At 34.1% G+C, this 12,205-nt stretch overlaps 1 protein-coding gene across 2 annotated transcripts in view; it reads right to left on the minus strand.

The window, feature by feature from the left end:
* Window positions 1-12,205, minus strand: part of LOC118735320 (cell wall protein DAN4-like) — a 318,943-nt gene that overhangs the window by 109,670 nt on the left and 197,068 nt on the right. The gene's annotated exons all lie outside the window — the stretch shown is intronic.

Below are 12,205 nucleotides of genomic sequence, written 5' to 3' on the forward strand. Positions count from 1 at the left end.
AAACAAATAAGAGAGTCTAAGTTCGGGAGGAGCCGAACATTAAATACCTGGCGCAAGTATTAAATATATGTTTTTCACCTTTACGAAAACTACCGCTACATGGTGGTTTTACCCCTATTTTAAACATCTTTGATAGAACGTTCAGCTAGATATAATGAGATTAACCTATATAGTAACATGTGGGCGGTATCACGCCCATTTTCCAAAATTCCAAATAATATTACTGCTTTTCAAGGGATTGTTGTTAGTGTCAGTTTTGAGTAAATTAGCATCCTTAACCGCTAACTTACCGTTATATGAAAAGTGGCCGTAATTTTAGTCCGATGTCAATAATTGTCCATGCTTTGCTTTTTTTGTGGCAAGAACAATAACCACAACGAGTTTGGTACAAAGTAGTAGAACGGTTACCGAGATACATATGTGTGATCATAAGTGGGCGGTGCCAAGCCCATTTTCCAAAATTTTATCATACGCGTATGTCTTGGTAGAGAATTATTGCAAGCATAAATTTTGAATGAATTAGCTTTAGTATTTACTGATTTCTCGAAGATTTCGTACTTCCCTAAATTACCGTTATATGGGATGTGGGCGTGGTTATTGCCCGATTTTGAAAATTTTAAGCCATTTGGTATGTTATACCAAGGCCATTAACTGTGCCAAGTTTGGGAGAAATTGGTGCAGCGGTTATCAAGACATACACATGTAACCATAAGTGGGCGTGACTACGCCCATTTTCCAAAAATTAATAATATTCTTAGTTTTTGTCTAAAAATCATCGTAAGAATCAATTTTGAGTGAACAGGTTTGAGAAGTTACGAAAATATCACAGTTTTCGTATTTCTGTAAACTGCCGTTGTTCACTTTGAATACCATCCGCCCTACGCCCGAAAGAAGTACACGTACCAAGTTTCGCTAAGATATCTCAATTTTCACTCGAGTTATCGTGTGCACAGACGGACGGACGGATGGACAGACAGTCACCGCTTAACCGATTTCTCTTTTCATTACAATCATTTATGTATACATTTGTCTATATCTATCTCGAATCGTTTTGCCTGTTAAAAACAACTGTTATGTGAACAAACAACTGTTATGTATATAAAAATTATAAAAGGTAATATGGATCAGCTCCATAATAGCGACACCTAAGGCGTCGAATTATAGATTATAACAATCCAGGGAACTCCACAAAAAATAATAATCATCTATTGGATTGGAATTGGATTATAGCCTATGTCCATCCAGGTGACAGCATAAATACGGAAATCGAATTTTATCAAAATCGGCCAAGTCGGTAAGGACGAAAAGAGTTACGAACACTCACGCACTGGACTTTTACATAAAAAATAAATTGTAGTGAGCCAATATTTATTATTTTCATAGTAATATTTCTATACATGATAAACAAAAAGAGAACAAAAAATTAAGTTTTTTGCTGCTTACGTGGAGGAGTTTTAAATCAAATTCTCATCTCATCTACACAACTATTTTTATGGGAGATAATTTCAGATTTTGGTATATATTTTTATGTGTCCATCTTCTAAAACTCACAAGCAACGGACCAAAGTTATAATACATGGTCTGACATAACATATTTAGTTTGTATTTATATATGCGATTCAAAACTCTCCCCAAACTAAGCAAATACGTTTTTCAGTATTTCTAATAAAGGGAGCCAAGAATACCACAACGTATTGGAATTTTCAAATGCTTATAAGCGAATTTTACATTTTAGATATATACATATGTAAATACACACATACCTACACTCATATATATAAAGACGAAGTTAGGATATGTGTATTTTTATTGGTATCCAAATACCATACGAAAATAGTAATTAAATTGCAAATTGCTAAATATATAGCTACAAATGAAAAATGAAAACTTGCTTGTTTGTTATCATTACTGAACTCGGGCGATATGAGAAAGTAGTGCAATGTAGATTTGCACCAAGTATGCAAGCTGATATGTGTACCAGGGTTGTTGCGAATAATCGCATTCGCATTCGCAACTGCGGAGCTTCCGCATTAATTTTAATACTCGCATTTCGCTTTCGCATTCGCAATAATCAATGCGGAGCTTTTGCGAATGCGAATGTTGTGCAAGTGCACCGATAAAACGTATATCTTGCAAACAAAATGACAAATTGTAGCCAATATTTTTTGCCTGTGGAGATGCGATGTTAAGTCATGTTGTCGGGGCGCCAAACATGGGAATATTTGTGTAACGAAACTGGTCAAATTTCATATTTATTAACTTTGAAAAAATTATCTTTAATCATATTACTTCCTACTTCTACTTGGCCTTTAACGTACGTCAAAAAAAATATAGTCCTTTTGACTATACTTGTTTTTTTGTTTTCTGTGCATTAAATACCTGCATTGGGGTCTTTCTTTATTATGATTTTTTTGGACCAATCTTAAAAAAACACAACTAGACATAAAAGAAGAAAGTGTGTACTATAATTTTAAACAACATTTTCGTGATTTGCTTTGGATGTTACATATATTCGTTTAAATCATTTCAAATGGGGAATTTATTTTTAGGCAAAATTTCAAAAACAGTTATTTTGTATACTTGCCGGGCAATATTTGTATACCTTTCATGAGCATGAAATGGTATTATAACTTTGGTCCGATGTTTGTAAGTACCAGAATAAGAAGAGATAGACCAACTAAAATGTATACTTAAATAATCAGACCGGCGAGCTGAGTCGATTTAGCCACGTCCGTCTGTCCGTCTGTTTGTATGCAATCTAGTCCCTCAGTTTTAGAGATATCCGGATGAAATTTGTAAGTTGGCTGTATTTTTTTTTAATGTATTAATCATTTGTCGGAACCGGAAGAATCGGACCACTATAGCATATAGCTCATAGCTAAGAACATGCAATGTTGCACTGTTGTCACTCATTATCAAAAGAATACTTTAAGTGAAAATGGCGAAGATCGGGTCGCTATAACCTATAGCCTCAATACAACTGATTGTTCAGATATGAGATTTTTTGCCATAACTTCTTCATTTATGCAGCTAGAAACATGAAATTTTGCACCGTTATCACCCATTATTAAAGTGAAAATAACAAGGATCGGATCACCATAACATATATCTCCCATACAACTGATTGTTCAGTTATGAGAATTTTCGTTATAACTCCTCCATCTATGCACCTTGGAACATGAAATTTCGCAATATTTCCGCCCATTATCTAAAAAATACTTACAGAGAAAATGGCGAAGATCGGGTCGATATAACCTATAGCCTCCATACAACTGATTGTTCAGATATGAGATTCTTTGCTATGACTTCGCTATATATGCAGCTAGAAACATGAAATTTCGCACTATTTTCACTCATTATCAACAGAAAGTTTACAGTAAAATTAACAAGGATGGGGTCACAATAACCTATTTATTGCCCCCATACGACTGATTGTTCAGATACTTATGGGGTTTTACTGTAAAACTCCTTTATTTGGACAGCTAAAACCGATAAATTTCGCAAGCTATTTTATAAATAACAATACAAAGTCTACTGAGAAAATCGTCAAAATCTATGCTGTATAAGCTTTATCTCTTATACCACTGATTGTTCAGACACCAGTTTTTGCGATATATATCCCCTTTATGTAGGAAGCTAAACCCATTAAATTGTGTTACGGATTTACATACCGATCACACAGCAGTGAAAATCACTTACATTGGTGCTATATAAGGTATATCTTCCCTCTACCTCTGATTGTTTAGATATGATTTGTTATATATGTATCTCCTCTATCTATGCGTGCTGTGAATATATAATTTTTTTTAAATGCAGTAATCTGTTAAAGTAAAATTTTCAGATGTTCATGAAAGGTATGAAGTCCTCGGCATAGCCGAAGACAGCGGTGCTCTTACTTGTTTTATGTTGATATACATTGGATCCTTGACTAAAAACTTATGTGGAAAAACTGTCCCCCTACGCTATTTAAAGTCCTTCAATTGGGATTTGCAGCAGAAATGTTCAATGTCTGCCTATGGAGAGAATCGATGCACAAATAATTAAAAATCTATAAGTCTGACCATTAATTAGATAAATATTACGTAAATATCGGAGACCCTCATCATTCGTGATTCCAATAATTCAAATGCTTGTAAAATATTTTCATTTTTTGATCCGATTCGGCTGGCAGCCACGTATTTGAAAACAGAATTTCATTTAAAATTTTCATTCCTGGAAAATAATAATTTGTTTTCCATGTCCACCTATTTAGCTCGCTATAAGCACACATTTTTCAAACCAGTCGCAGGAGAGAAAATTAAAAATGAATTACAAAAACTAAAATTGAAAAAAGCTGATGGCATTACAGGTTCCCCAAATTCTAAATCAGCCAAAGGAATGAGAATGTAGAATTCTTCTTAAAAAGCTTTAGAAAAGCTGACACATCTGGTTTGGCGGCTTGTAAGCGGTGTTTAAACAACGATCTCGCCATTATACAATTCTCATTACTTTTTATTAAATGTAATATTCCAATTTTTGACTTCGAGTACTTTACATTACATTACAGTACATTATTAAAAATTTCTAACTTTTCCATTTTATATTTACCTAAATGACTTAATTTACTTACCTAATTGTTTCTTTAAAATAGCTGACATCCGCATCCGCATTCGCAACATCCCTAATGTGTACATACGAGTATATTGTGCTTTTAGAATTTACGGACACTCGGGAGTAATATTTCAGGAATTTAAAAGTGTTGTTATGCACCCGACAAACAGCCTAATCGGGTTTTCATGCAATATGCTATTGCGGAGGTTTAAAAATATCTACACACACACCGTATAGCTGAATAGTTCCTTATCGTAATCATAGGTTTTGAAATTCATTTTAACTATATTTACCCTTCAGTAAAGGACACAGTCCACCAAGCCGGTTATCACACTAAAAGTTAAGTATTTGTAATTATTCCTCTAGATCAGCGGTGAGCAGAGAGAGCTTTTACTCTGCTCGCGCCTATACAAAATGTATAGAAAGCTTAAAAGAGCTTTGCCCGCGGGAAAAGCGGTGCCCATCACAGCTCTAGAACAGCGCTCGCGTTCGGAACTCTTCAAAGCTCTCTGTAGATTTTAAATCACTGATAAGCTCTGCCTATCCCGCGGGCAAAGCTCTTTTAAGCTTTCTATACATTTCTATAGGCGCGAGCAGAGTAAAAGCTCTCTCAGCCCAACGTTGTTTTAAATGGACGCGCACAGGGTAAACGCTCTTTCTGAGCATCACTGCTCTAGATCAGCAATGGGCAGAGAGAGCTTTTACTTTGCACACAACTATACAAAATGTACCTATAGAAAGGTTAAAGGTGCTTTGCCCGCGGGCAAGGTGGTGCCATCACCGCTCTAGATCAGTGATAGGGAGAGAGAGCTTATACTCTGCAGGCGCAAAATGTATAGAAAGCTTCAAAGAGCTTTGCCCGTAGGCAAGGCCGTGCCCATCAGTGCTCTATAATGAAATCTTACTTTGAGAAGCTTTTTGCGTTATAAAGGCCAAGCGCACAAACAATGGTCTTATTAATTACACAGGCCAACAAAATTTAAACAATGTTATGTTGCCTAAATTATTACAGCCGATTCCTATAGGATTTTTTCCCGTAGAACCTAAATCTGCCAATGAAGATACTATATTGGCTCTAGTTTTCGAGCAACTTAGGTTTAAAAGTGCCGGAAAAATGCGTTTTTTAGCCTTTGTAAAACAATAAATTGATGCAATATATCTGTCTGTATGGGAGCCTATGAAAGCCTAAACACTGTCCTTTAATACTGAAAATCAAAAAAATTATATTTAAACGGTTAACGGCCTTTATCCACATACTGCATAAGTTCCTGTACCAATCTTTGAAGTAAAACTCGAGGTTTCATGGATTAATTACCAAATACCCATGGACACTGACTCTAGCATTGGAAATGAAGATGAGAAAGATACCTTTAAACCTAGCTTGCTTGAAAACTACAGCCAATAAAAAATTTTCAAGACCAGATTCGGGCTCTACGGGACAAATCCTATAAGGATCGGCTGCAATATTTTAGTCAACATAAATTTTGTTGGCCTGTGTGAGATTTCCAGCGCCTGAGTTTCATTTAACACAAGTTATCAAAAAACGGCAAAACAAGAATTAAAAAAAACTGTTTTCAATTGCTTTCAGTGTTCGGACCATAATTTTTTGATTTTGAGTATTAAAGGGCAGGGTTTAGGCTTTCATATCGTCTCACACAGACATATATATTGCATCAATTTGTTGTTTTACAGAGGCTCGAAAATGTTCAAAAACGCGTTTATCGGCACCTTTAAACCTAATTTGCTCAAAAGCTAGAGCCAATCCAATAACTTTACGGTCAGATTCGGATTCTATGGGAAAAATCCTATAAGAATCGGCTACAATATTTTACTCAACAGAATTTTGTTGCGCAGTGTTATAATCTATTTTCTTGTTGTTAATTAATTATGATAAAGTTTCATGTTTTATATTATTACTGAGTAGGAGAACACATAAATTAATTTTGACCGGTTTTGCTATGCACTACTCCTCTGTTCAGCGGCGGATTTTCTAGTCCAGACTGATAAGATTCAATCGGTTCATGAGTGACTTCATTATTGCACGTAGTCTTATCGATAGGGCCTAATATGCTATGCTCATATATTTAGTATGATTATTCTTAATTAGCGCTAAAATTGCTTAAGCCATTTTGGTCGAATTAAACATAGCACGGCAGTCGGTTCTTCTACAGAAGGTTTTAGAAGGCTCATTCCGCGGAAAATGAGAATTTGTGTTTGATATGGAGTAAAAGCGAATTAAGTACGGAGTTATTCAGAATTGTGTGATTAGTCAATAATAACAATAATAATACTTCACCGAAAGCATAGGGCATTTTACGAACGTGTGTGTATTGGTATCACTGACTGATACGGATTCAATCCCGACGTACCCAATTTATATCCTACATGAGATGGTTGCTACATATAATCGTAAACTTTTAAAAAATAAAATAATTCTAAGTATATCGCTATACATTTGTACTAGGGCTGATGATTTCACCCGGGTGATGAGCTACTAGGGTAGTGGGTGAAGCCCTACCCGGGTATTGTTCTACCCGGGTGGCCCAAGTACCCGGGTATTTTACAACCCGAGTAGACCCGGGTACCCGGACACTATGGTAATTATCCGGGTACCAGGCCTCCGGAAAAATGTGGAGAAGTAAGAATTAAGCGCATTTATGGCACAAGGCTTCAATCAGAAGTTTGGTATTGTATTTGCTCCAGTAGTTAGGCAAAGTACAACCCAGAATTTTGTTTTCAATTGCTGGAAAGGAGAAAATGACTGTACATCATTTTGATGTAAAAACGGATTGTTTATATGAAGCAGCCTCCAGTACTTTTGCAGATAAAATTTCAGCAAAGTAAAGTTGATCCATGTTTCTATACTAAGACAGTAGAAAGTGAAAGAATTTTTCTCTTAGCTTATGTTGATGACATTCTTGTTAAATAAACAAATAAATAATCCCAACGGCTTTTTACCCTCCATTCCCGCCCAACCGACACGAGGGGTGCAGTCCGCATGACGTACGGAACCTTTTTTTTTAGTTTTTTGGTGCCGAGTACTGGAAACAGGAGTTTGTTAAGTGTCGAGATCTAAAACTATTCAGCTACAGAATCAAATTCATCAGCTGATTGGATATGCTAAAGATAGTATTTCAATTATTGAGAGTGGAAATAATAGTTTTTTTTATAGTAAAAATCGAGTCCGATAGTTCAAAATTAGTTTTGCATGGCTTTAAAAATAGAGGTCGAAAGTGTCTTGACACTCGAGAAGGAACATTAAAATTTACCTCAGCCAGGAGGGCCGGGCTATTAATCAAGCCATTAATTTTACGATAAATATTATACCTAGCATTTCTCTACGGCTTGCGAGTGTAGGCAAATTTATGAGCTTTAGACGACTTGTGTAAGGGGGGAGATTGTAATCTGAATCCCAGTTAAAATTACGCAATGCAAAAAGCAAGAATTGTTTTTGAATTGATTCAATCCTTTCTGAATGAACTTGGTAGCGGGGATTCCAAACAATAGATCCGTATTCTAGTATAGGTCTAACTAAACTGGTAAAAAGAGCTTTTGTAACATAAGGATCTTTAAACTCTTTTAACCATCGCCTTACAAATGCAAAAACGCTTTTGGCTTTATTGACTTTGACATTAATATGATGGTTGAAATTGAGTTTGGAATCCATTGTGATACCAAGATCGACAAAATTGGACACCTTGCTCCAGATTATAATTTGATATTGAATAAACAGCTGGTTGAACAGCCTTCCGATAGAAACACATAACTTTACATTTTTGAAGGTTTAGTGGCATCACAGAATAAACAGTATACAGAAGACGCACCACATACAAATTTATTTTTCTTCGGCGGACGTAATATTACAACCCGGACCAGAGCAGAGAAGTTAACATTACGACGACTATGAATAACATGGCGACCCGGAACAGAGCAGAGGAGTTAACATCACGTCCACTATGAATAACATGAAGTTAACATCTCGCCATAAACACACATCGTGATCAGCGTTGCCGCGAGCTGGAAAAAAATGTATCAGTTGCCAAGCAGAAAAAGTATCAAAAGCAAACAAAACTGTTGTTTATAAAACTATTATTTAAAAAACAAATAATAAATAAAATTTTATAATTAAATCCATAGTTATAAAAAAAATTATATATCTTGCTTTTGTCTGCTTATTTGCATAATGAAAAACAAACTTATAGGGCCCCTAAACCACACAAAAGCCTTGCGCAACCCGAGACTTGTACAAGTCAATATTGTGGAATTTACTACAGCATAAAATTGCGCAAACCTTATTTTGAAGAAACGTTGCTCAAGTAAATATGTGCAAGAAATATGAATGTGCGTTGTATATATTGATAGCTTCATCTTTAAAACGTAAAAAAAAACTAAATTCAAAAAAATATATTTTTTTCGATATTTCGTAATGTTTTTGTGTGGTTTAGGGGTCCTATAACAGTTATGAGAGTTACCCGATCAACTTATAAATATCTATATATAAATTGTGAGACTTCAAATAACAATAAAAAAATATTAGCCTTTAGACTAGTAGTACTATTCATAGTTTTCGAAAATTCATTTCTGCCAGCCGAAAGTATCAAAATACGGCATTTGGGAACAAAAAAGGATCAGATATTAAAATTTAGAAAAACAGTATTAAAAAATTACAATTGTACCAAAACGGCAACGCTGATCGTGATGGAAAACGTAGTTAACATCTTGTCGTCATAGCGACGATGGAATTAACATCGTCAGCCGAGTGAAAATACTGCTAAAGTAACAAAGGCAGCGCCGCTTGTGATACCCTTGCTTGCCTCACCGCTCGTGCCATAAATTCAAATTGGTTGGATAGTCGACATGCGCAGAGAACTTATAACTTACTGAGAAGATGCAAACAACAAATGGAAACTATTGAGTGTCGGAACTTAACAGATTTAGAAGGTTTTAACCACGGAATCCACTTTTTGCAGATTTTTTGGTGGTGGATTCTGTTAAATTCACTGTTAGCGGCACAAAATAATGTCTAGCAACATGTATATTGATATACTCCGTGTTGCAGGGTAGTAAATCGGAATTCTGATATTTACTTATCTAATATTGCAAATTTTTAATTATTTTTTTAATTTTTGCTTTTTTATATGCAAAACAATTATAATGATAAGAAACTAAAGTTTTGAGCGATAAAGCAAATATAGAACCGGAATTATTTGATGCAAAACCATTCCGATTAATTGATGCCCAATACCATTTGCATATTTTACATATTCCATAGATTGTTCATTTTTTAGGTACATGTATTAAAAATGTTTTTTGACCAATTTTAGTACTTTTTGGTATATTTATCTTTAAAAAAAATATATTTGGCAAAAAAAAATCGAAATCATTGAAAAAATTATGTACATGCAACTGAATAAATGAATTGAAACAGAAAGTATTTACAAAGAAGTTTTTATTAATTTTTCGTAAATACATATAGGTATGTGGCTATGAAATATTTTTCCGTAACTAAAATATCATAGAAGCATATTATGCTGCCCGACCTCTTATGGGAATTTTTATGCATATATTTTATAAATACAAATCAATTTATAAAATATACCTCAAAGGTCAAGATAAAATAAAAAAAAGAAAATTTAATTACTTTAATAAAATAGAAAGGAAAAAAAAAATTCTCCAACTGGGATTTGATCCCCAGCAAAAATGCAACACGCGAAAATAATCCTGCGTCTCTAGCGCATCCACCACACAACACATTGAAATTCGAGCGCCTAAGCAGTGTTTTATGATGTCGTTCAATTTCATGCGCAAGCTTGCGACGCTCAAATTTCGTGGAATTGTGTGTGCAGAAAACCACCATCGTTTTGCAAAATTTTATTAACTGATGCATATTTTGATGTTTAATCAAGAAATTGAATATTATCTATCAACATTGAAGAAATATTAAATTAAATGGTTATGATCATATGTTTAATTTAATATTTACTTGTGAATAATACATAGATATAAATGTGCATATGTACAGGTAACAAACTATGTGCATACATAAATACATATATGTATGTACATATGCATACGCGTACATAATTGATTAGTGTTCATGCAAACAAAAATGCAATCGCTTCTAATTACTCTAATCAATCTATGAACATCAAAAACCAAATACATATAAACTTATGTATGTACATACATACAAATACTACAAATGAAAACATACAGACACTGCGTTTACTATTCCCCGAACTCCCGCTTCTCACGAGCAAGACATTCATTCATAAACGTAAAAACTACCATTCATAAATTCGTGCGCACCTTGCACACTTGCCCCGCTACAAACATGAGCCGTCCACAAGTTGATTTGCGTCGCGGCGATGACAAAATCTAAAAATCTAAAATTTTATCAACCACCGCGCCGGTTGGAAAAGTGGCAACAGCGGTCAAAATCCCCCTTCCCTTTGCACACTTCTTTGATCTAAATAAAATATTTTTTCCGTTGGTTATTGAAATCATGCATCTACGCCGACAAGTGCGCAAAATCACTTCGCTTTCGTTTCCCCCGTCTTGTCAACGAATCTTCTTCTTCTTCAATAACTTCGATGGCGGTTGAAATGCAAAAACATTCATTTCAACCACCAAATTATTCTTTACTTTATTTTAGAAATAAAATTCATAAAAAACCACCGCCTCGGGTAGGATATGAACCCTGACAACAACGTCAGCAAAGCATCATTAATTGCCACGCATCAACCAACTATGCCACAGCACTTATTGAAATTCGTGCATCTTACTGGCTACATGTACTATCGATTTTGCAAGTACGAATATCCAAAAATTTTTGTATTTTCGTTGACATATCTACATTTACGTACCAAAGAATATATGTGCGTAAATGCTTTTTCGCTTGTATGCATAAAGAAAAATGCCATCAGATACCAAGCAAAACTTATCAAAATTTTATCCAAAATTAAAAAGAAGTCGATTTTATTAACATTTCTTTATTATATTAATATGTATATGTATTTAACAATAACAAATGAATTTGGCTTAATATTAAATTATATTAAAATATCAAATGAAATTATAAAATACACCTGAAGACATCTGAAATGAAATAAAATAAAAACCCCTGAAAAGAAATTTAAATAAATATAAAAATTAGTAAAAAATATAAATTTTTGATCGTAATAAAACACGAATTGCGAATATGCTTGGCTCTCGCCTTAAAGCAAATTCTCACACGATCTTATCAATTTTTATATTGATGATCACCTTGGATTTTAACCAAGCTTTCACCAGTTTTTCAAAACATGATACAATATACATATGCATATACATATATACACATTATATACTTATGTATACGTATATATATATATATAAGGTTTTAAAAAACTTGGCTCGTGTCCAGAGGTACTACTACTACTCATGCAACTACGACTATAAATTACTCTAATGCTATAATACTACTAAGGGCTACTCTAAATATATATCACACTACTAATTACTAATACCATTAATTAATAATACAATTTACTAACATACAAATATGTACATACTAATAATTCATATAAAACAAAGTAAATTCAACTATACTAATATACAACTAAACAAAGCTAAC

Source organism: Rhagoletis pomonella, unplaced genomic scaffold (genome assembly GCF_013731165.1).
Source record: "Rhagoletis pomonella isolate Grant_MI unplaced genomic scaffold, Rhpom_1.0 Rhpom_scaffold_00003, whole genome shotgun sequence".
Taxonomy (NCBI): domain Eukaryota; kingdom Metazoa; phylum Arthropoda; class Insecta; order Diptera; family Tephritidae; genus Rhagoletis; species Rhagoletis pomonella.